Source organism: Motacilla alba, chromosome 12 (genome assembly GCF_015832195.1).
Source record: "Motacilla alba alba isolate MOTALB_02 chromosome 12, Motacilla_alba_V1.0_pri, whole genome shotgun sequence".
Lineage (NCBI taxonomy): Eukaryota > Metazoa > Chordata > Aves > Passeriformes > Motacillidae > Motacilla > Motacilla alba.
The window spans coordinates 12719317-12745653 of record NC_052027.1 but is presented as its reverse complement, the minus strand read 5'-3'; the positions used below and the strand labels follow the sequence as shown (position 1 = coordinate 12745653).

General features: G+C 38.0%; 1 protein-coding gene across 18 annotated transcripts in view; it reads right to left on the bottom strand.

The window, feature by feature from the left end:
* Positions 1–9142, bottom strand: part of ERC2 (ELKS/RAB6-interacting/CAST family member 2) — a 418139-nt gene extending 408997 nt beyond the window's left edge. For all 18 annotated transcript variants that reach the window (XR_005258403.1, XR_005258404.1, XR_005258405.1 and 15 more), the window contains exon 1: positions 8481–9142. The gene's annotated coding sequence lies outside the window, so the exon portion shown is untranslated. The remainder of the gene's footprint in view (positions 1–8480) is intronic.
* Positions 9143–26337: the final 17195 nt, after the last annotated feature.

Here is a 26337-nt window from a genome sequence, read left to right as displayed (position 1 = left end):
CCCCACCTTTTTTTTTTCCAAAAAGAAAAGAATCCATTTCTTCCTGCTACTCTACTATTCCTTACAAGTTCAAAAAACAAAGCGCATATGACAACTTAAAAAGCAACATTTTCATTTAGGTTGCTTACAGTGTCCTGAATTTCTTATGTAAATTTAAGTTTTACTACAGTTTGCACACTACATTTCTTTTTACTAGTTAACAGACATCAATTTATCCCCTCTCTTGTAGTTTGCTGTAAAAATTACACAGATGTAGTTGTAAATAAAGTTAGTTCCAAAGCCTGTTTTAATCTTGCGAGCTGCTCGTGTCCCTGAACTCCCATCGGTGCTACATGGAAGAACTGGCATTTATCACCTCATAGCAGCAGTTCACATCAGGCCTGCCTGCCTTTCATTTCCCTTTCACACAGAAGAAAATATGAAGGCAAAAGTAGGAGTGGCTGCTTAATATGCATCTAATGACATATATGGAAAATAAAGTTGTCAGGCATTCTAAAGCTGTCAGGTGCAGTGACAGCAATGAATACTTGTCATGCAATCAGAAAACTCCACCAATTGAAATATTTGCTCAAAATGCTGTATTAAAAATCTTGAAAAGCAAGCAGTTCTGACACCATTATCAGGACTGTCAATTATATTATTCTCAAATATACTTAAGTGAAGGGTCAACAATACTTTTTTAACTCTTTTATACAAGGTTCATGGATTTAAAACAAGCCTAGTGTTCAAGAAAGATGCACTTCTTTCAAAGCATTTTACTCTTTATTAAATGTTTGAGACATTGTAATTGTTTTAAAACATCGTAATAGAAGTACGCTTTAAATAATATAAATAATATTTAAACTCCACCAGTTGACACCTCCATTATTTTATAACTTTTAAGTTAGGTCTCTGTTGCTCAAACTCCAATTCTTAATGTTTTATCTCTAACACTTCCATTAAAGCAATTATTTCCTGCAGTTCTGCATGTGACAAGTCTTCCTGGGGTTTCTAAGATACCTAAGGAAGCTGAAAAATTTCAAATTTGTTTCATTTTATTTTTCTGATGTTATGTAAAATATTAAAGACCTGAAAATGGAACATTAAAAAAAATGCTTCTACAGCCAAGCAAAGGCAGAACCATCACATCTAATTTTAATTGTTATGCCAGAGAACACACTGTATCTTTATAAAAAGCTATAGGGCAGCCAATCTGCCAAGTCTGGGCAAACACAACCACGTACAGTCTGTAGAAGTTACCTGACAGTGCTGAGCCTTTCTCACTATCCAGTCCCTCCTGATTTGACAGTCACCCCCCAGAAGCAGGGATGCTTATGGTTACCCTTTGTTTAAACTACCAAGCACAAGCACCAACAGGGGTGTGAAGAGTTCCAGAGGTGCAGGGTAAAACACCTCAGCTGTAACAGACTGAAGCTCCCAGTCCCACACTCACTGTGTCATTGTTTTGCTGCCCATCTGCTCTCTGCAGCTCCTAACACTGCGATTCTATTTTCTATTGACGGGTGGGAGGGTGGGTGGTGTGAATCACAAGCAACAAGGGACAGAAACACAGATTTCACAACACTGCTTGTCCCTGCTCAGTTTTTTGGTTCTCAGCTTCCCCGCACCATAATGACCTTCCCAGGACACACAGATATTTCTAGGGACCTGGCAAGCTTTTGGTTTTCCACAGAAATATTTCCTAACATTTCAGCCCTTGCAGGTATGCAGGTATCTTGTATGCTAAATTCTGCATCCTAGTCTGTATTCATCATGCCTTCCATCCTGCAATTGTTATTCACTTGCCATTTATTCCCTTCTCAATAAGAATTCTCATTTATCAATGCAAGCCTGCATTTACAAGCTCCAGTATTTTGTGGAGGATTATTCTAAGGCACTTGAAAAGTACTGTTTGCCTGATTTACCATTTAATAACTATTAAAGAAAAACAACTACAACCATCATATGTCTTGAATTTTTACTAAAATAGTCTCCTTTGGGTAAAAATAATAGACTGTAAAAGTACACAACATTCTTCACGATTACTTGAAAGTTATGCCTAATTATTAGCACAGTTATGCTTTACTTTTGCCAGCATTTACCTAACTCGAATGACTAAATAATTTACAGAAACACAGTTATAGACTGAATTATCCTTTGAGAAGGTACAGCTTAAAATAAGCATGATTTAAGAAAACCTAAAAGTTTTCCAGGAAAAAAATCTGAAAGACTAGACCTTTTTCTATCATTCTTATACTGTCAGCATTTATACAAATTCTTTGAAACAAAAGGCTGTTCAGCTACTAATATATATATTAAGTGCATATTAAAGACTAAATTCATTTTAGTAAAATAACCTAAGAATAGTGTAAAAAAAAATTGACCAAGTTTATAGTTTGACCTGTAAATGTGTCTATCTTCACATTAAGTATGCTTAAAAATAGTCTGTCATTTACAATTATGTCATACTTTTAAGGTGCATTTATAACTCTTAATGGTTTAGAAACCAACAGAGATACTCCCACACAATGGAGTACTTCCAATTTAACTCAATAAGGCTACTCCCATGAATGTTACCAAACACAGGCTTACACACTTGCAAGACAAAGCTATATTTTTCCTTTATTGCTACAAAGCTTCTATTCTCTGTAAAAAGGCAACAAAATAGTCACAGGATCAGCTATTAAGACCACATATGCAGCCTGTTTTGAATACTTAAATACTGGGATATTTAGCAAGCCTAAATATCCATTCTGCAGTTTACATTTATTTGATTCTAGAAGGGCAATATGCCTACTCAGACTGCAAAACAAGAAGCATATTCATGCATTCAGCATGCTTTGAAACCATCACAAGGTAAAAACCTGTAGAACAACCCTCCTCTGTTGTCTTAGCCCAGATACAGGAGCACGCACGTTTCAGTACCATGCCAAAGAAAAACTGGCTGTGCTTCAGCCACATCAGATCAAAGCTGTCCAAGGAACTTACAGCCGCTGTAAGCAATGCAAGTGATTTAGCAGATTAGCTTTCAATTCATCATAGAATCAGCATTCTGGAACCATTAGAAGACATTGCACTTCAGGAATTGCCTTTTTATTTATTTATTTATTCACCAAAAGAGTTGAAAAGTTCCTCAAGCACTTGGTGGCTGGCTCGTAATTTCAGGACAGCCCAATCTGCCCCCTTTGGGCTCACACTCAGCTAAGCACAATCACACCAGTTCACAAGTGCAATTTATAAGTCCTCACAGGCATCTGACCTAGCATTTGAAGTTGATGACAGATGCTATTGTAATTGTTTCCTTAAGGAAAAACAAATTGTTTGAGCATATTTCATATGAGGTCTATAAATGAAAGCTGAGGTATAGTATGACTGCCAAGACTCAGCCATCAAATATAAACTTGCTGTACACAGCAAACTGTCTTCCAGAGAAGCCCCTGAGAGTACCCATTTTCTTCCACTATTATTGGGCATAGGTAAACAAAAAGAACTGTGCTTTATTTACCAGGTCATATTTGTCCATTAATCTGAATTGTTCAAAGAACGTAAGTGGTAAGAACTGCATTTCAGCAATATATTTTGAGGAAAGGATGCACTGCAGAAAGCTGTTTAAGTTAAAAGCCTCACCATCACAGAAATAACACAACCTGTGCCTTTTTATAAAGTAATTAATTCAGACACTGCATGTGCCAAGAGATAATGAAATATATCTAAGCAGATTACCAGTAAATTAATTTTACTGACCATGAAAAGTGTTTAGATAGCAACACTGAAAACTGAAGGGGCAGCAGCAAACTTCTAACAGGACTCAACTCATACTTGCCAAAGAAAAATCAGTTCCTGAGAATTCAAGTACTATGGCCTCCAAGTCCTGCAATGAAACAACTCAAACATACCAAAGAGTGTAACTACAAGTACATACATGTTAAACCTCCATGAGGCATTGGAATGAAGTGACCAAGATGTGCCCTGTAAACTTCTCAACGTATGGAGAAGATTATTAGTCAGCATCCCAAGTGATCTGAGTTGTTCACTTGGAGGGAAACTGCCCCACACATTACCAGTGCTCTGTGCAAAAAACAGAAATGGCAGGTATTTGTAACATTTCTTTCACTTTCTTCAAAATAAGTTGCACATTATATCCAACTGAGCAATCACTACAGACAATGCTTTCTCCAGTGGCTTCCCAGCCCAACTCCACAGTACTTCCTGGAACTACAGCACATCATTCCCACACATACCTATACTATATATATATATATATATACACACACACACACACACCATTTTCATCAATCCTTTTACTTCATTCAATGTCCCACGACATTTCTCACACAATGAGATTTTCTCTCAATTTTCAATTTTTGTAGTTTAGCTGCTAGATTCTACATCTGCACTGTGACTTCAGTTAGAGGAATAGGGTAATGTGCAGGATAAACAGTGGGAAGTATTAAAGAAAAAAAAAAATCAAAGAGTATCTGCTCAAAGTGACTGTCTTAGAATGAGTTTTTAAGAAAATCTAGAAAGCAAGTACCACCTTTGAAAAAACCTAATCTTAAAATTTCACAGAAAAGCTCCAGCTTCGCTAAACTGGATCCAGCTAAATCCAAAATGTTAAAGGCTCCCACACATCCAATCACAACTTGAAACTGACATACACCTCAAACTCTTGGACACATTGTTCTGCTTTCCTAAAAGCACAGAAATTCCAACTCTACACATCTCCCTCATTATTCTCCTTTTAAAGTAAAGGGACAGCACATAACCCGCCCATTGCAAAGTCTAAATTTCTAATATCATGAAGGAATTCCAAGTTTCTGTTACCAGAAATGGTGTAGCAGTAATGGAGCCTTATCCAGAGAAGTGCTAAAACATCTTTGCTCCTCCCCTCCCCTTTGGCAGAGCTCAGCGCCCGACAGACTCTCCCTGAAAGGAGATGTGGTTCCTAGCTGTCTCCGTTACCCCAAAACAAAACCTGGCTACCTAAGATATTCCAAATCTGGGAACCTAAAAGCCACCATCACTAAATTAATCATAAAAATCCCTGAAATCAACTGCCGAGAAAGGAACAAAAACATTTAAATTCCACAATGCTAATTCATCAGACACCCACATTTTGTCATACAAGCATTGGATATCCGTGCTTAGAAAAGTCCTTGGACCTCCACAAGTAGTTAACTGCTGCTTTCCAAGGAAACAGGTTGGGGTTTTTTTTGCATCTTGCATGCAAACAGTAATAAACCAACATGTCTATTTCACTTGATTTCAGAAAGACTATAAGAGATGGTTTCCTTCCATAAACTACTTTACATCTTCAAAAAGGGAATAAAACCAAAATACTCCAGAACAACATTTAACTGATGTTTCTGCTGATATGCCTTTGTATTTTCTTAGTGTCAAAGTATCACTCAGAAGAAACAGCACTACACAGTTCATTTTCAGAATTTATTTTCAACTATGACCCTGAAAAAGAAATTACAAAGTCATTTTACTTTCAAATAGCTCTTACCCTTTTGCCAGCACTTAACAGAAAATACAAGCTAGTGTTAGTGTTGCAAAATATAAATAAATTGAGGCAAGCTCATCATTGCTCAGTACATATGACATCATTCAAAAACTAAGACTTAAATCACAAAAATATCTTGACACAACCCTAAACCAAACAAATAAAATATCACAGATAAGAGGGGTCACATTAAAAAAAAAAAAAAAAAACAGAATCAGAGTAATATTTCCTAGGTGGATCTAACTAAGATCCTCCATATATATATCTCCCAGGCATTAAAAACTAAATTAAACAGATGATAACAAATGCATCATAGTGGATAAAAATATAATAAACACCCTAAGAGATACAGGTGGGGAAACATATGTGGTCTTTAGAAGCAATACACAGGCTGGTTGCCTCACCCTCTTTAAGGGGTGAACAACCCACTCTTTTTTCTTAGTCATCCTTCAAAGGTCAGTAACAATCATCTTTCTAAAGCAAAGGAAAAAATATCACCTTGAGCATGCTTACACAAAAACACATGCTGAATAGATAATTTTCTAACTATCACATGTATTTAACATTCTAAAATGGTTGAATGTGTTCTTTTGGTATTTGGCTGCTAAGAATAAGGCCCACACCTTTCTACAGCCTTCAGAGCAGGCAAGGAACAGCAGGAGGGAGCAGCATGGATGCTGGATCTCACACTACCATCCACCAGAATTTGACTAGCTGTAGATTAGAGGAGTTGAAGAACCACCCATAGGATAAGAGGCTGCAAGATGGGTCTTCTCCAAATGCTGGCAAACCACAAGAGCAAGGATAATGAGTATAATAAGGCACCCAAACACTAACCAAGAAATTTCTCAGTTGTTAACTTGAATATCTACCCCACCCTGGGTGTGCTCATAAACACAGCAGGGGGTTTCTCCACAGTTCAAAGGTGTAGTTTCAACCTGAGCTGGACAGCCATAAACCCCAGGGACTGCCCTTATCTCAATGAGTCTTTGGACGAAGAAATTTTGTTCCCTTCACTCACTGGACAGAAAGCCTCTCCTTCCTCCCAGATTTCTCTAGGAAAAGTGAAAATGCTAACTCACCTTGATGCTTTTGAAAAGCATTTTACACAGAGCTTTAAAGAAAAATAACAGCAGTAAAAATGTTTCCTTTAAGGCACTGAGGAGATGCGGAGGCACTTTGACACACAGCCCTTAACACCGTCACCCACAAAGCCAAGGCTTGGACTGCAAATTTCTTCCAAGAAACTAAGAAATCTTTTCCCACAGAAACATATTCCTTAAGGGACTTGGATATACCATTACACACTCTGTGTGCACAAACAGACCCTTAAAAAAAGGGGCCCTTTTCCTCCTTCTGCGGGGGGAAAAGAACTAACGGGGAATGCACTGCTCCGTGAGGGGACTGCGGCTGAGGGGTTTCATGGCTGGTGTTTCCTTCACCTGAGCTGAGGGAGCGTTCGCCATCCCCCGCCCTTCCACGGGTACAGTCCGAGGAAATCCCCCGGCACAGGGATTTGTTTGGGGTCCCCGTGGGGCCGTGCAGCCCTGGCACCGCCGCTGCGCGCAGCCGGGCCGGCAAGGCGGCCGGGCTCCCTCAGCTGCCTCAGCCGCCGAGCAGGAGGCTGGGAGGGCAGCGCCCGATGCTCCCCCCGCGCCGGGGCTGGGGAAGGGCCGCAGGAGGGCTCTCCCCGCGCCCCCAGTGCAGGCTGTGGAGCTCTGCGATTCCCGGGGGAGGGAAGGGAAGAAGGCAGGAGAGCGGCAGCGCATCTCCAGCATCTCCCCTCAGGGCTGGGCGGCGGGGCTGATGCGGGGGATCCGCTCCGTCCTCGGCTTGGCGACGGGGAAACCAAGTGCCAGAGGCGAAGCGACTTGATGGAGAGGAACCTCCCTCCCTTCCCCGCCCTCCGAGGAGGGGGAGCCGGAGCGGGGCCTGCGCCCGGCGCGGCTGCCGGGAAGGGGCCGCGTTCGCGGCGGCCGCCCTGGACACGCACGTGGGGCTGGAGGTCCAGAGATGGAAATAAAAACAAATCCCGAACGACAACTGCTAAGTGAAACCACTGATTTAGAAAGCCGACTAGAAAACTAACCCTGGCAAGTAGGATTTGCCCTCCCCTTGGCCGCACTTATTGGCCGCGCTCGTGTGCAACGAGCTCGTGTCTGCCAATGCCAGTGGTCGGCCGGCGTGTCCATCACGAGGGGAAGAGCAATTCGCCGCTAAGGGAATAGATTCCATCCATCCATCCATCACCAGGCTTAGCAGGTAGCCGCCTAGAAATCAATCACACACTAATAAAAAAAAAAAATCCTTCTCCATCAAATTACTACTGTAGTGCTCCCAGAAAAATATCTGTGTATCCTTGGGGAACATAGGCGTGGACTTCATCACATTAATCACTTGTCCAGCCTAAAATGATCTTTTCTTAAAAAAAAAAAAAATAAACCCCAGCATCATAAATTAGGGACCCCAGTAAGTATTCATTAATTATATAACTGAAAAAATAATACCCTGTTAGCATCTGTTTCCATTTGCCAGCCACTAGAAGGGAACAGAAATCTCTCACCTTTTTTTCCTGACATGGTTTTTAAAACACCAAACATTATCCATTATTTAGGTATAAAGCTAGGAATTTCCAAAACCCATCAATTCTATTCTAGAAAACTTTAACAACAACAATATTTTTAAACGCTAGGCATCAAAAAAATTTAAGAAACATATTTTAAAAATAGAGTCCTATGGCTGTTTTTAATAGAAATTGCAAGAGAGGTTTCTGGTTGATGATTCTGTAGGGAGAGGCACTCTGTTACCAGAATAAGATGTGCACTTGGTCCCATTTATTACAGTGTATTTCCAAAGCAATATAAAAAGCCTATTCTGCAAATTCATCTCCAGATTCAGCTACCAGACAGTTGTAAAATGCAATCCCCAGCATTTCCTTAATCACACTAAATTTACAGTCATGCATCCCAGCCATATTCTTGTTTAAGCTTCTCACCTTTCAAATCATTGCATCTGCCTTTCGTCCTCACATGGATTTTACAACATCACGTTTAGCTGGCATCCCATTTGCGCGGAGGAGGGAGGCAGCAGGGAGAGCCGGAGCCGCGGAATACCTGCGAGGGGCTGGAGAGAAGGAACCTGCTGCAGTCGGGGGAGGCTCGCGTGCCCCTGTCCCTCGTCTTTGCGTCCCTCAGCGAGTCTCCCTCAGTCAGCTGCGAGCCCGGCTGTCTGGGTTGCCAGTCCCTGACTCAACATTCCCAGCATTCCCGAGGAGCCGGGGCTCCAGCGGCGCGGCTCGGAGCCGCCGGGGGCAGCAGCAGCAGCAGCAGCACACGCACCGCAGCCCGTGATTCCTGCGAGCGTCTGTCTCTGTCCATTCATCGCCAGCCCGCGGGTTCCAGTCCCCACCCAGCCAACGGCTGCGAGTGTGTTACTCATTGGGAAACAGCCTAAAAATACACCTAGGTCTGCGTAAAACTGCAGAGGATAAATTGCTTTCTCGCCCCTGTTCACCGAAGGCCAGAAACGTTCAAAGGCAGGTGCTTCAGAACATGATGTCTAAAAATCCACTGCTAAATATGTGTGCATTTACAGAAACACAACAAACCCAGAAATCTGAATCTGTGTGCGGGCTTAAGGGTAAAAGAAATTAAGATGACATCCATACTTATTTGTGGTTTTTTCAAAAAAACAGTATGCAGGGGAAAAAAATCAAAACCCACAGATTAGCTGCTACACAAAGCCTGAAAGCCTTTTCCATAAGAAAACTGCAAACTGCATTAAAAATTATTCCTGAGACTTTATTGCTTTTTATTAACAGGAGTGAAAGAAACTTCTATAAATATCACTGGCTTCTTATCCTAAGAACAGAGGGTTTGTTCCTTTTCGATTTTCCCCTCTGCTCATTTCTTTTTGGTTTAATCACTTTGTATACAATTATAAGTGATCACCTTCAGTCTTTACCTTCAATGCACCTTCATACCTACTCTACACAAAATTTCGCAAACATTTTATCTGTCTCCTCTTGATCTCATTGCCATAACAATGATTTTAAGAACAATTTCAGATCTGTAGTTGCTTTAATAGAATCTATTTTATTTCCCTCTTGCCCACATATGCATCTCTAAATGCCACTATTAAACATTGAGAACAACAACTTTTATGGAATTACTGTTACAAACTATACCAAATCAAATTGATTTCAACCTAACATGTTTAAAATTAGCATAATCCCTTTATTGCTGTATCTGAATTGTCCAAAGCCAGTTGAAATAATTAGCTGTCACAGGTATTTATTTGGAGGTGCTAGAATGTCATTCCCAGCAGGAGCATAGCAGGTTTATATTTCCCCAGGAAAGGGATCTCACTCTTACAGTACCCACTTACCTTGCAATAGAGGGCAAATACTTTTTCTGAGTTCAAAGTAATGGAATAACCATGATTAAAGTGCAGACTTCAATTGCTTTTAAACCTGCATACTTATTTGAAGACATTTCTGTTCAAATAGTTTCAAAACCATGAAAAATGTGGACAGAGAAAATCTGTTCCTGAAGATATTGACAAGAAGGGACCTGGTTTTGTATACAAATAATTTCACTTGATCTGAAAAGCAAACAAAGTATTCCTCAAGTTAGCAAGACTGTATCTATAAGAAAAAGGATAAGCCCTACAAAATGTGGGTCACAACACTGAATGCTTCAGAGCACAAGAAGTGTCCATTTCCTGCTTAGCCCTTAATTTGGATTCAGTGTGAAATCAGAACCTCTTACAGACCTGTCTCAATATTGCTAAATCCAATTCTGTCTCAGTACTGTTAATGATGACAGGACTTTTGTTCTAAGTGGTGTCAGCTGCTGACAGTTTTTTAAACATGTCACACCATTCCTGTCTATATAAAAAGACAAGGAACATCAGGTTCTACCTTATCTTTTTTGTGACTCATTCACTGGCAAAGACTGAGGGCCTTGTGATAGCCAGCAAAAGCCAGAGGTGTCCTGACAGAGGACCAGTAGCCTAAGAATCTTCTTTCCAAGGAATAATCACTGTGGGAAGACAGAGAGCTGCCATAAGGCTGCAACAATACTGCAATGAATTAAGATTGCTGTCATTCAATAAACTTTATAGCAGAGTTCATCCCAGTCCATCTTGGAGCTGCAGACCCTCTGCAGGGGACTGCCAGCACTACCAGTGCCAAAGAATAGAATATACCCACCATGGATAAGACCATTAGAGTGCTTTGTGGTTAAAAAATATTTTGCCAAATTGTTCTCAAAAAGACTTGTTAGAAAAATGTGCAGTTCAAGAGAAGGAGGGGAAAAGTAATCAGAATTTTACAGCTAATCTACTTATTGTATTAGTAGAAACAACATCCATGCAAAGAACCTCAGGGTCACATAATCCAAACCCTTCAATAATATTCATTCCTTATGTTCAAGACCATGCTGGAATCCAAATCCAAAGGGTAGGATAATAACAATTGTGTCCTTAAGGCTGAATTCTTTGCAGCTGATGAAATTTCTCATTTCAGTCTAATCACAGGACCATCTGTGTTGTCCTTGGTGCCCTGATGCAGGTGGGTGCCATTAGGCACAAAAAGAGCCAGATCATATAAATAAACTACCACTCTTTTCTTTTTTTAACTGTAAGAAGTTCCCATTAACTACTAGACATATCTTTCAGCCAACTGTTAGAGGAAAGCAGTGTGTTGTAAAACTTAAAGCACTATTTATAAGGTGCCATGTGATGCAGTGTCTAATGTTTGCACTTGTCAATAGGTTCCATCTTCAAGTAGATTTTGGCTAGCAGTTTTCAGTTTATTTGTTTTCTACCTTAAAAATGCAGTATATTCACAGTTCCTTCTGCTTTCATGCCAGGAGCTATGGAAACCCCACTGAAATTAATGGCTTTTTTTTTTTAAATTTCAATTAGCTCATATTAAGGCCCTAACCAAGTAAAGTAATTATGAAACACAGATTTTCAAGTCTCTTATTTTCCTTCATCTATGCTATACTGATTTTGGAAGCAGAAGAGCATAAAACAGACTAAGTAAACAGAATGGTTGTAGTAAGTATAAGTATAAATAACTCAAAATAACATATAATGTAGACTGTTACTTACTGTCTTCAATTCCTGTGCATCCCTTCATCCTTCCCAATCCTTTGTTCTCACCTGTGGTACTAAGACGTTAGCAGCAGGTAGCTCCCTTTCACGTTTTTGTGAAGACAGATTTTATTTAGTGCTTAATTTCTTTGAAAACAGAAATGCAAATAGAAGCTTGGTCCCTGCTGCATAATTCCTAGCAAGCAATTGCAAGTGTGTGCTTTAAAAACCCAGGAAAATGTATTTCAACTTTAGTCATTGAACCTGGCCCCACCCTATTCCTCTGTGCTTCCCTAGTGTTGCTTGATTTACACTGAAATTTACAGAACTAAGAAAACCACAAAATATTGCCTTTACCATGATGTGGTGGTCAGATTTCAAGTGAGCACTTGACCCAAAAGAAGCAAAAAGCTCCAAACAAACAAAGTAATTGCAATAAAATTCAATTTTCTGTTGATTTCAGAAAGAAGCCCTATCAGTTGAGTCCACAGAGATGGTGTATTCATCAGTCATTAACTGTGGACTCTTCTTTCCTCTTTCTCAGTTTATATACTCACCTACAAATACCTGTCATACTGAATTACAAAATAATTTCCACTACATGTTAAGCTTCTGTTTTTCTTTCCTCATGACATTATCACCCAAGACTGCAATTGTAGTTTTAAAAATCATTAGTATAACTTATTTATTCTCAATTTACATGATCAGATGCTTTCCAAAGGATGGAAAAGGGTTACTTGAATATACCTGAACACACAAGAGGCTATTGAGGAACTCATTATAATGTATTACAATGCAAAAAACAAGCAAGGAAAATATAGTCATTTGTAATTACATAATTTAGCAGTTTGTTGTGTACTGCACAGGTTATAACTATTCAGGATAGAAATAAAGCTACTCTGGCAGATACTATTAACATCAGAGTTAGAAATAGAGCAAAAATACTAAAACAACTTAATAGTAAAAATACCCATCGCACAGAAGATCTCCAGCTTCCACATCTCAAAATAGGCCTATTTATAGGCTTTTGCACCAACTCTACAATGTATTGCAGAGAGTTAAAAATATTTCCTAGGAAACCTCAAACTCCAGGAATTTCTAACAGTATGTAGCAAAGACAGCTTAAACATCTTGAATTAGGTTTAACATTTTAAATTTTATCAATGGCCCTTTATTTTCCTGGTTGGAAACAGTGTTACTGCTGCCACTGTTGTACATGTGAATATGCACACTGACTGGTACAGAGAAGTGCTGCTAAATGAGCACTGACTAGCAAGCTCTTAGATGCTGGTTTGGGGGTTTTTAATCACTTTAGACACATCTGAGCTAATGTCCAACTAACTTTTCAGGAAGAATGAAGCTTTCAAATGCCAACCTCACTCCTGAAAAGTAAATCTAGATACTAAAATCTTACTGACAAGTGTCAACATAAGGCACTTCATCTGAAGGCAGCTGAGGTCCTCCTCTCAATTCTCAAGCTGCAAAAACACATCTCCTTCCCTGCTTGTGATTTCAACCTCCACACCAAACCTAGCAGTACAGATACTGGGATTGCAGGACTACTCATCCCTACCCATCACCTTTTCCCAGCAGAACTACCAGGCATTTATTCAGTGAGGGAACCTTTTATTGGCAGCACAATCTCCTCCAATTTTAAAAAGCTGAACACTGAAGCCTGAGGCACTACCATAATCATGTTCACATGGTGGGAGGGGAGGACTGGGGCAGGAGCAAAACTACCTGAGCTGGGGGAGCTAAACTCTATCCACCACAGCAGTCTCCAATGAAAACAAATTTCTGCAGTAAGTATGGCCCTATTAGATCAACCACATTCAGGAATAATGCAAAAATAATTAAAACCAGTAGCCCTGTATGGCTGCTCTGAACCTGACACTGAGCCTACAGCTGCTTCCCTCTTTTGCTCCTTGTGGATTCTGCTCAGGAGCTGCATGTCCAACTGAATAACAAGAAATACAAAACACCAGACTATGGATGGCAGCTCCAGCTCCCACAAAGGTTCATTATTAGCTAATAACTGACATTACATAGCAGGTGTGAGCTTCACACCACTGTTACATTTATAATAAGGTGACTTGATAGTATTCCATCTATTACTCTATATAGACACACTGAGACAATTTCTGGACTGTTTTGAGAGGGTAAGGCATTATATCCACTTTATAATACTTTATAATACTTCACAGGATTATGCAAAGTACATTTATGGGGAATTAAGTTAGATTTTTTTTATATATTAATTTAAACAATTTAAAACATGGTTTCATAGGTGCTTTTACACGTATAGTAATACTCCTCTGCATGCAAACATGAAAAAAACCTCCACAAATTCCACAGTAAAAAAAAAAAATAAATCTATGATACAAATGTTAGGGTTGTCTCAATCTTGAAATCTTCTTCACTACAAAGTCCCAGAGCCTTTAAGAAGAAAACACTTTTCCTGCTTCTGTGGTTCATCCAAAACTTTTGTGGTACTATGCAAAAAAAAATAATTTAGAGATCACAAGAACATTAGATTTCCACTTTTACTAATGTAGTTTTTGTTTCATGTACAACCTAAGGCTAGACAAGGAATCCTACATTTCATTAACCAGACAGTTGTCACATACTCCATAATCTTCACTGAAGTAACCTTAACTTCGTTGTCCCATTTTACTCACAACAGGATCTCATAACAATTGGATATCCATTTTGTCACTGAGATTGTCAGTGCTGTGACACAGAATAACAAATAGCACAAATAATTCTGACTATTTCATTTGAGTTCTGGTCTTTAAAATTGAAGAAAGATAAAATGTAGGCTTTAAAATAAATGCTTTAAAACATCCTTTTATCAGTATTTCTGTGTCAGTCATCTACTAGCCTGACTTTGTGGAATATCAGGACTTCTCCCACATTTGAGCAAAACTTGGCCACTACTTGAGGATCTGCCTTCAAGAGGTTATGTCCCCTTATTGTACCAATTCTAGAATGAAAAAGAGATGATGGTCTTTTTCTCATTTATTTTATCACTTAGAACCCTGTAAACCATATGAATGCAAGCACATGTAATTAAATTTTTTGTAGAACTCTCTGGTATAAAGAAGAAATGGCTTAGCATTATCTTGATTTGTGCCTCTGGACTCTCTCAACTCCCAGAACAGCATATTCCTATGAAGAATTCCAGATGAGAATATGCACGAACTTATGCTAGTTTCCAAAACATGCTTGAGAACTGGGATAGAGGGAGTTTGTCCAGTCCAAAACATGATTTTTCTAACAATTCAACAGTTTTGTTTCTGTGCCAAGAAGTGTTTTTTGAACCTGTTTAATTTACTAGCAGAGATGTAACTGTAGGTGAAGTTCCTTCTCTCTGGATGATTGTCTGACTACAAAAGCATCTAATGAATAAGTTCCCCTCAGAACCTGAAATGTGCCTTTAAAGAAAGCCTATTCAGTACTGATGATTGCAGATGAAGCACTTTCCTTAGGGGAAGCTTTAGATCCAGGATCCAACTTGGCAGTGCCTTTTTTGCATTCCTCCCCTGAGAGTTTCTTCTTTCTTCATTGCTCCAATCCCACTTTTACATCCTATTCCGCTCATAAAGTTTGCTGATTATCTTTCTAAGTAAGAGCAGTCTGTGACTTCAGCGATAGAAACACAATCACACATTGTAACACAAGAACTTATGTATATACCAATAATGGAGGTCGACATTAAATCCAGCTGATGACTTTTTATTTCTTTATTAAGCTATATAGAAAAAAAATGAGAAAGCTCACAAGTTAAAATAGAAAGGGAGAAATATTTTTAATTGTCAGCTTGAAATTATATAACATTTCCCTACAATTGGGTACAAAATGGCTGCTAAATACAGGAATTCCTCCCTGCCAGTCTGGCACTTCTATTTCTTGTGGGCTGCAAGACTCAGCATGTGCAGATCGTGAGCATGACTGTGCCTGAGGTGTAACTGTGCCATGAGGGAGAAGGTGGCTCTCATAATAAAGTTCTTGCAAATTCAAGGATTTCTTGTTTTGTTACCACTTTACCAAGTATTGCTTAGAGAAAAAAAAAATCTATGTGTGATTATTACTAATTTGGTTTGTCCATTTTTGTGAACTTTCTCCCTGTTTAGTTTACTTTATTGGGAGAGTCAAATTGAAAAATGACAAACAAAAACACTACAGGAAACTGTCAAATTTTAAGCTTGGTAGAAATAAACAATAATTTGGGGGGGTTGTTTCCAAGCAGTTCTGGTTATGGATTAACTATACCATTGAAATTTTCATTTCTCCATAATTTTTCTGTCCATTTAGACATAATCTTGGGAAGAGAACTTACTTGAATTAGCTGAAAAATTATACACCTTGAAAACACAGGAAGAAAAATGAAGCCTATAAACAATTGTTACTCTATCCTTCATTCACCTTTAAGGGTGAAGAAATATAGATGCTCCTGTCAGTGCATTGGTATTGAGGATTCTTTTGGCAGATGTGAAAAAAACCAGAAGAAAACCATAATCTGTGCTGAAGCAATATTGAAATGATGAGAAGCAGATTTAGAACTCCCAGAAAAAGCCAGGCAATAGAAACAAATAGAAGTATTGGTAAAACTCTTTTGTTAAATTACAAGCTAGAGGAAGCAATGCAATGCAAAATTTCACTACATTTATCAGCCACAGAGAAGGTAAGAGAAAAGCAATGGAAAACCTCACAAATATAGCTTATTTCCATTTTTTGCTCCTTCAGGATGTCAGACACCTATATACAAGTGAACTATTGACTCTAAACAAAAAGATTTTTCATGTTGGGTAAAGCAGTATTTTGCCATGCAGTACTGAATTTATTATGAAATCTTCAGAGCAATCAGAAAGCAAATATGTATAGCACAAGAGAGACAGGCAAACCATATTTTACAGCAGCAGCCACTGTGAAGGGAAGGATAAATGCATTTATCACTTGAGTATAGCTCAGTTAAAAAGATTTTTATAAACCATGAAAGATCAGACTACAATACAGAGCATGATTTCTTGATCCCTGAACAGACTGTGCTGCTGCTGCTGTGTGAGAGCTGTATATGACCATCTTTAACATGAATTAAGAACCAGAGAGACCTTGGGATAAAACAGGAGGCAGAAGTAACGGCAGCAGTATTTTAAATAACATTTCTCTCCATCTTATTTACACTTACTTAAATTTCTCTGCTCCTTATTTAAATGTATTTTCAATTTTCAAATATATATTTTTATTTCCTGCATGAAATCTTTTTTAATACCTTGACCAGGCAGCCATGAAGAGGAGTACATTTGAAAATTAGTATAAATATTTTGCAGCTACAGCAATTGGTCTAAGAAAACATATTATCTCTCTGCACAAACCTTATCTCAATGGAAATATTTTGTCTGCTTCTTTTATGCAGCTAATTGGATTCATGGTTTTGGTGTTAAGGTTCAGTTGCAATTTTAGGATCCTAAACATTTCCATAGCCTGTGCTTGTCAGACAGAATGTTTAATTTAGAAATAAAAGGTAAACTACTTTGTGGTTTTTAATGAGAAGAAAAGTTAGGAACATGGGAGCATAACTCGAGAAAACTAAGTATTTTGGAAGTTGACAGTTGTTTAATTTATAATAGCTTACAATTTATTAATTGAGTGAAATAGCACTTCTGTGGTATGGTTACAGAGCAGAGATTATGGTGATTCACAATGTATTATAAGGAACACAAGAGAAGAAAGAAGATCAGGCTTATGAAGGATTTAGTTTGGTACAGCAGCAGGTACTCAGGAGTGTAAGGTGAGTTCAGGTTGTGAGCATATAAACCCCCCAGATCTCCAAGACCTCGTATAGTTCCTGCCCAGCACACCCATTACTGAACTTTCCTGTCATACCTGCTAACACAAAAGGCTGGTAGGCAAGGAAAAATGCCTGGCAGAAATATTCTGGTTACACTTTTTCTTGCAGGGCTCCTACTTGCATTCAATTTTCATGAGCTCTCTGTAAAGCAGATTAGGCTGCCCAAAGGCTCTGAGTCTTGGTTTCAGGCCCTTCTCAGACCCTGGTTGCACTATAGCACAGGTTTTCTTTTTCTCGCCAGGCTACTTTCTTTGCTTCTTAAGAAGCTGCAGGTTGTTGGGTTTTTTACAGTCCTCTTCTTCCTCCCAATTTTTTTGATAAACACAACACAGCAGCAAAGGCAGCTGTGGAACTGAAGGATGGTGTTTGACAGGTAGCTCCTGGTGAGACGAAGCCAGCAGGGGTATAAAAGCCCAAAAGCATGCCTTTGAAAGAAGAGTCATGTTCCTAAATATTGAGAAGTGATTCTCTTAAGATAATACTTGCAATCAGCACTCAGCATGTGCAGCAGCCACGTCTGCAAGACAAAATTGGCTGCTTCAGGGAGTTCAGCAAAAAGCAGACGGTTGGGGTACTGCAGTTCTCCTACACCAAGTTATTAAAAGACAAATCCTGTACGCTACTGAAGCTCAAACTGAGGTGTTCCAAAATCATGCAGTTCTGATATAGAACAGAAAATATTCAAGATCTGCATATTGCCGTTTGAAATTTAAGCTGTGGTCACCAAACCCACCCATGTAATTAGTGTGGATCTCAGAGATGCTTTTGGCAGAGCAGCTGGGAGTGTAGAACGCTTTCAGAGGTGTAGAAATGACTAAGACACAAGTAGAGCAAAAAACCTACGGAAGATATGAATAAGAGAGGTGGGGGAAAGCTCAGAATAAAGTACTGCAATCATTAGAATTTTTATTTGTAGAAGAAAAAAACTCCATGTTGCAATGGAATTATGGCTGTGGTTATGGACTAGACACCAGAAGAATAAGTGGAAGTTACTGAGTTATTGATGAAGTACTTTTTATTAGCCCAGGTACAGCAATGGTCAGCACCTCAAGTACAGGGATGATCATGCCTACACCAATGACCTCTGGTAGTGAGGTTTTGATGGAATTTAGGATACAGCATTATCCCTGAGATTGCCATTTTCTTCTTACTGTAGAACGCAAGGTGGACCAGTATCCCTAAGGTTGCGCAGTTCTTGGACTCAAAAACCAGATTGACTGTTTCCTAGCACTATTCTTCTAGCACTATCAGTGCTATTTTTTATTGCAGAAACATAAACTAAAGATTCATTTGTTTTACTCAATCTGTCAACATTATATGCCCCCTTTTCAGAAGACATGGTCTTTTCATGGTCTGATTTTGAAGAGATAGCTATAAAAAACCCATAAATTGTCCAAACATTATTTTCATTTTTATATGCTGTTCCCTCTGCTGCTCTCCTGATGCAATCATATTTTATAGGAACACGGTAAGGATACTTCTGAGCTATTTTTATTTTTCCCAAGTTATTTATTTGCAGTTTCAACTTGTTTGTTAGTCATAATTTGAGTAAGCATATATCTAAATTATTGTTTATATTTAATGCATATCTCTCTAGAAAAAAAGAACAATTATTATCTTTAAAGCGCTGACATACAATTGACTGGATAAATTTACAGTAGATCAAATAGCATTTTTAAATCTAAAATAAACGCCTGTGTAATTTTAGTTAAAAATTCTGTTTGTGTCAAATTAAAGACTCATCAAAGGCTGCAGAGCATCTATCTGTTATATACAAAAAAACACATTTGGTTTTGTCATCAGAGGAAAAAATACCTATTTATTGATAAGCCTGAGTTATATTTTAGGAAGTATTACCATTCTGGTCACTCAGTTGTTTCCAGACATCCTCTGTTATTATTCAGTCATCCATCTGTTATTATTCAGAGGTGGTGTGTCCTAAGGACAGTAAAGTGCAACTGTGCTTTTTCTTAGTTATTTCAGGATAAGCATTAGAGACCAGAATTTAACAACTCCAAGAATAAAAATGGCCTCTTGTAAGAGGGGCCCTCCTGCCAAGGGCTGACATCCATGGGTCCCACAGCTTCTGTCACATGCAGCCTGTTGGTTGTTTAGTTTGTAAATACAAACACTGCATAAATCGGGAACATTTTCAATCTAAACACGGATAAAGTATGACAGATGGCTGTAGAACACAGATGGAAGGAGGGAATAGAAAGTCTTCACTGCCGTATCATACTTATTAGGAAGACAGAAATAGCTGTTTCTGAAGCACCTGTAGAATGTATTTTGAGCTTGGAACTCTCATAAATCAGTTCCTCACAAATTGCTCAGCAGCTTCAGCCCTTTAGGCAGTCAACAGTTCCACTGCCCTTATTTGTCTCCCTTTTTTAAAATTTTGCATGACATAAAGTTCTAATTGTCACAGACATCATCTTCTTTTTATTCACCAAACCAAGAGTTAAATGTGTAAGCATTTTATGATCTCTCAAGTGGCCTTAAAATTTAGTTTAATCCAATGGTGATGTTATTTGGCTTATTCAAACTTCACAGGTATAGAAAGGTCATTCAGAAAGCTCTCAAGTGTTCTGTGTTATTGATTTCCTTAGCATGAGAAAAGAAAACACAGTAACTCCTTTTTTTAAGGAAAGAGATGGAAGTGAAAAAGACACAGGCAACAGGTCCCTTCTATCTATTATCTCTCTCTCTCTCTCTCTCTCTATATATATATATATATATATACATATATATATACACACACAGAAAGGGAGAGATCATTCAGACAACCACCCCTTCTATACTGCAGCTAGCAGGGGTGATATGTATACAGCAAGTTCTGTGTAAGGAATCCCTTTCAGAGAAGCTTTTATGCAAAGCTTCACTCCTTCAATTTGCCAATTATTTTATCCATTTATGAAATATTACATATCATACACATGAAGAGCCATGTAGTCTTTCTAATACTATTATTTTCAGTATTTTACTGCTCCCTGAGACTGAACAAAAGAATTCATTTACCTTGAAAAAAATTAAATTACAATTTTTCAAAAGTCACATTGCATAACGCCACGTAGCCATAGAGATGAGATGAAACTGCATTTTTCTGTGTTACTGGAAACAAGAGCAGTGTACATGCTATGAAAGGGAGATGCCATTAGAGTACAATCTAACATATTTGAAGAAAAACCTTAACGAAGTCTTTATTAATACTGGCCTTTTTTGCAAAAGGAAAAGTGAAGTAGGGAGGGAAGAAGCTACACCCTAATTATCCAGGAACAGCAAGCAGTGTGTTTGAGCTCCTGGCCATAGGGCAGTTTCACAGGCTATCTTTGGAAATTCCATTTGGGCATTTCTGACAGGATAGTAGTATCACACAGAATATCTAGCTCTGTAATTTAGCTCCCAAAATATAAGTCAAAAAGCACTCACAGACATACAATTGGCTAAGAATAATCATCCAAAATTTCTGGGAAAATATTTGTAATCACTGTTAAAAACATAAATGGTCATTACTGTGTGAGTGTGCAGCCTCTGCACTTGCAGCTTTCCAGATACAGATTCCTTTTCTGAAACATTCACTGGTCTGGCAATAATCCTTTCAGATTCCAGTTATTTTCAACTTAATGTACATGAAAGTGACAGAATTCAGCTCATTTTTATGACTATGATCCAATAATGCACACTTCTGAATTACCCATGTTGTGAAAGCACGCTCAGTTAAAAACCCAGGCATGACACAGCACTGCAGAACTCCCTTCCAGAAACTGGTAACTTTTAATAACCCATAAAGATTTGCCCAAGTATGAAGCAATTACTTGTAGATACTGGCATAATGGCTGGCAGATTTCATTTGTTCCAGAATATAATACAGCAGCACTATCAGATGTGCACTTGCTTACAGCAGGACAGAAAAGGAGCTCCCTGCAGAAGGAACTCCAGCCTGACCTGAGCTCCAGGAAGAACACGATGGTTCCATGTCACACTTGTCATCACCACCTTCAGGCTTGTCCTGTAGTAGCCAGATAAGTGTTTTTTCTTTGAAGAGAATGTTAATTATATCTGGAAATAATTGTTTTGCAGAAGCACAGAACATTTTTGAAAGCCATGGCACAACAGTTTTATCTCCTTTTCTTAATAAAGCTCCTTTGCCTATTCAAAAAGAATATCCTGAATTACTGGTGTCTCAATCTCTTCCTATTCAAGCTTATCTAATTCAACAGTGTGAAGCTTTCAGAACGAGCAGAAAAGCAATACAGTAAATACTTATATTTTTGGGTAAGTATGCTTATGAGAACTCCATATATTTATATATATTTAATATATGTATGCATGTGTATACACACCCTCACATATATAAAGCTTTCATTGTAAAAACAAAACAGTTGGCAGAGCTTACTCATGAAGTGGGATTGAATCACAAACCGTTCAAGAGATCCAGGCTGATTTCCCAATTTTCTGCAAAACAATTATTGCCAGATATAATTAACATTCTCTTCAAAGACTGATAAGGACTACAACTAAATTAATTTACATGCTCAGAAATTCTAAAGCACTAATGAAAATGATAATACTCAGCAAGTAGCATTTGTTGAGATTTATTTAAATTATTTTGAAATATATCCAAGATCAAGCCTAACTTGGTTTAAGAAGCAAGTTACAGTTAAAGAGCTTTGCTTAGAAAACTTGACAAAATGGGACACTCATACAAAAGATGACAGAAAGCATTACATTAGCATAGGTCATTCTTTCCTCTTTTGTTACATTTCCATTATGCTGCATTTTCTGTTTCAGCTAAACCTAAGGTTTGGACAGGTTAAAAACAAGCCATAAGCATAAAAGCAAAATATTTCCAATTCTAAAAGCCTTTTTCTATTGTCAAATTTATCAGGCAGAAGGATTCAGAGTAGTTGATGGTTTTTAACCAAATCAATTTTTGCAATTATTTCTTCTACTCAGAGCTGAATCTGCAATTACTGTTTTGGTTATTTTTTTCATGCATGATTTAGGCAGTCTAAGATCTCCACAGGCTCATTTTTGCCTGTGACCCATGGATGTGTTTCCCTACCTTTATCCGACAAATAAACTTTAATGTAGATTGGTGATCTCAACAAAACTTTTAAATGCACACAGTAGTCCCATATTCCCTAAACATCACAAGGGTATATTAATTATTTTCCTAAGTCATACAATAACGTGTAATATTTGCACTTACTACGCCCTCACTGACCACTTTTACATGTGCAGCATTTCTGTGCACATGTAAAAATTCAGAAATTTTTAAAAAGCATGTGAACATTCATTTTTGAAGAAAAAAAAATTTGTTTGTACATACTGTCAGGGCTCCATTTATTTCCTGCACAAACATAAGCCCCTTTATACCCACCTTCACTTCCCAAGTTGAGGGAGCTCTGCAACTCAGTGCTGAGTCCACCCTAAAATCCCTGGAAAATTTGGCTTTAGAAATTAAACAGAAAAAGCCCCAGGTGCACAAAACATACCTTTCACTTTTCAGATATGATCCATTACAGTGTGAACACATGGTTTTACTTTCCCTCAGGGCTTCTTCTGAACAGTCCCTTTGCCCAAGTTCTAACAATCAGAATGGTTCAGACTGAATAAATTCAATCTAATCCCAAGAAGACAAACAATATAATACAAAGTGATGGAATTATAATTACTAGCATTCATTTGCCAAAGCTATAATTTTCTTTTTCATTTCTGCAGCTGGTTTAAGTTTGATTGCTTCAGTCCTTTCTCCTAGAATATCCTCTGCATAATGATTTGTCCAAGCTCTGATGAACATTTCCTATTGAATGGATATAGTTGTTTTTATCTTAGGAGTTTTTAATTTATGGACATTTTCTTTCTAAGGTAAGTTGCACTTTAAAAGTGTATGTATACAAAAGCAGAATAAAGGAGAGGAAAGGTATAAGATTTGATCAAGTGCTTGCTCAGAAAAATTCAGTGGCTTGACCCATTTTTTGTATGCAGAGGACTTAACTTTCTCCCTCTTTTCTCCACTCCTTTGGTCTCTTTAAGACAATATTCTTAATTTTTAAACTATAATACAGTTTTACTTTATTAGTATTTGATTTACCACAGTTTTTCCTGGCTTCATGAAAATCATTAATATTTGATAACAATAACAAACAAACACCATTACGAGTTAAATTATTTGGTTATTTTCTGCTGTTCTTGCTGTGGTTCTTCTTGTTTTTCACTTAGCTTTCATTGGTATATGTTCCAATCCATACTGATTCTTTTCTTGTGAGGACAGTTTCTTCAGTCCTCATATTGGACATTTATTTTGTACCTGCTGTGAGATATTAATTTTATAGCATTAAATGCTTCTATGTAGTAAAATCTTGTCAGCTCACATGGGCCAGTTACTATGCATGAAGCTGAAGAACTCACCAGTGCCAATTTGATGTCTCTATCCAAAATAAGGCTCCTTCAAGAAAAGTAGTAGAAGATTTGACAGCCTGTTGGAATTTTATGAAGGGGAAAAATGGGAAAGGAAAAAAAACCCCAGGATTATTAACCTGGAGCAAAACCCCTGAGCTGTCAAAGGCTAATCCTGAGACACTTACCATGTCTTAATTAAACACAACATGGGCTGATAAAATGCAGAGAACCAACCGAAACTCCCTGCTGTACAGTGAATTTCTGCCTAGACATCAAAGACTATTTTGAATTCTCTGCAGCTTGCAAATTGTACTGAGCAGTTGTCAGATTTCTGCATAATGCATTTCAGTCAAGACTGCAGAAGAGACTAATTTGTAAGTATTTTGCAGGAGATGCTTTCCTGACAAAAATGAAATGTTAAGTGGTAATCCTTGCTTTTATAGTGTTTAACTATTAACTACATCAAAATATATATTTAGGAGTACAAAAAAATGATACATTGTTCCAAAGGAACACTTGTCCATCCTCCCTTAATTAGCTGATCATTTTTAATTTAATTTTTTTTTAAATCCAAAGTTTACTTTGGATCCAAAGTTAGCATTATATAAAATAGCACTCTAATCTCTCATTTCCAGAAAGTACTGCTATTTTGGTGCAAAATTTATTCTTTCCCAACACCGGCTGAGAAATATATTTGTAAGGAATATGGCAACTTCATCTTTTGACAGTCTCAAGCACAGCCATCATTCAAATACATCTGTATGAAGGAAGGAAATGTGCAAAACCCCACACTGAGAACAAAAGGATGGTACGGATGGCCTGCACATTTCTTGGCCACTAAGGCAGATTTCAGAAACTGAATTCCTCTGCTACAGAGAAATATATTTTAGAAATATTCCAGTGTTCATAAACTTCTCAGTATGTAGTAATCTATGATATCAGATATAAAGACTAATTTATGGACAGCACATAAGCTCCTGTTTGGAATTATAGTTTAGAAACAGAACACACAGTCCTGTATCAACTGGACTATCAAAAAGCATATTATTTTCTTTAAAGATTTTTTTTTAAAATTTTAACACTCCATGTATTTGGGACACAGATCACACGTTCATTCCCTTAATCATCAAGTGCCTGCTGGCTAAAGATTAACACCATCTCATGCTAGCATTTGATTGCATTCAGTTGATAGTTACTCCTCATCGTGTGGATTTTGCAGGAAGCAATCAAGGAAACAAGTCTAAAAACTTCCGTTTGCAATATCTACAATGCATTGGAAGCAAGGCCAAAACTGTTTAGGTTTCCCATTTAACTCCAGAAGCCCTGAAAGTTACATATGAATTTGAAACTTTAAGGATACTCCTGATTTCCTTTACTGCAATGGCTGGGTACAGAAACTACATACAAGCATAAAGAGGAAGGATGATGGTTTCTGTCCATTATTGTAGGGTATAAGGATACACTTTCTATGAAAGTTATATTATTCTGAAAAGGTTTGGGTATCACTTCCTCCAAAAGCAAGTTAAAAACAAGAAATTAATGGACTCAAACCACACTCGCAGCATATTCAACTATTTAAAAACCACTTGCCCATGCAGCAACAATGCCAAATACAAATCTGGCTACATTCCATATGCAAGCCCCAAAGAAATGTATTCTTGGGGGACTCTCTCAGCTGCATTTGCATTGTAAATACATTTGCAAACTGAATTCCAGGCCAAAGCCCCATTGCTCCAGCTTCCACCAGGCATCACTAACAGCGTTGAATTTAATCATTGTGCCAATCTATTTATCCACCTAGAAAAGAGATACAACCATTCTGAGTGGGGTTCTCATGAGTGATTGAAAAATCAATGTGACTTGTCCTCTTAAGTCAATTACGACCAGATATTAATGGTATTTATGTGTCTGGAGATCAAGACAGACACCTGATGGGGCTTTCATAACACCTACTCCCACTGAAATCTCATCCTCTTACCTGGCTTATATGAGCTATTCAAAAGTTTAATTAATGAGTGATTGAAGTGCTTGTATAGTGCTTCATGAGCCTTAGGAGAGATGCATGTATCCTGAAAGCATATTTATTCAGTCCTCTAGAATGATAAATCAAAGACTTAGGAATGCTGGTTGTGAAACTGCAGCCCTGTTAAGGGACTTTGGATATTTTTAGACTTCGGCCTCTTAATGCAGGAATGACACAGGACATTCCCAAGGCAGTCTGAAAGCAAAAAAGAAGTTATCTGGCCTTCATGATAACATAAAGCCAAGGGTGCAGTATGGAATCAATAATTGTTTTACCATGTAGGAAGCCTTTTTACACAATCCGCTTATTTGCCCAAATAATTTTATTTTGTTTAGTATTTTATCAAATGCCTGAAAGACTTGCCAGTTATGAAAGATCCACTTCCATATGTGGAGGACAAGTGTTGTAGATAGTCTTGATTTGTCTACAAAGAACACAGCTGTTTTTTACCCAAGTTCTGAAACCACAGTCAAC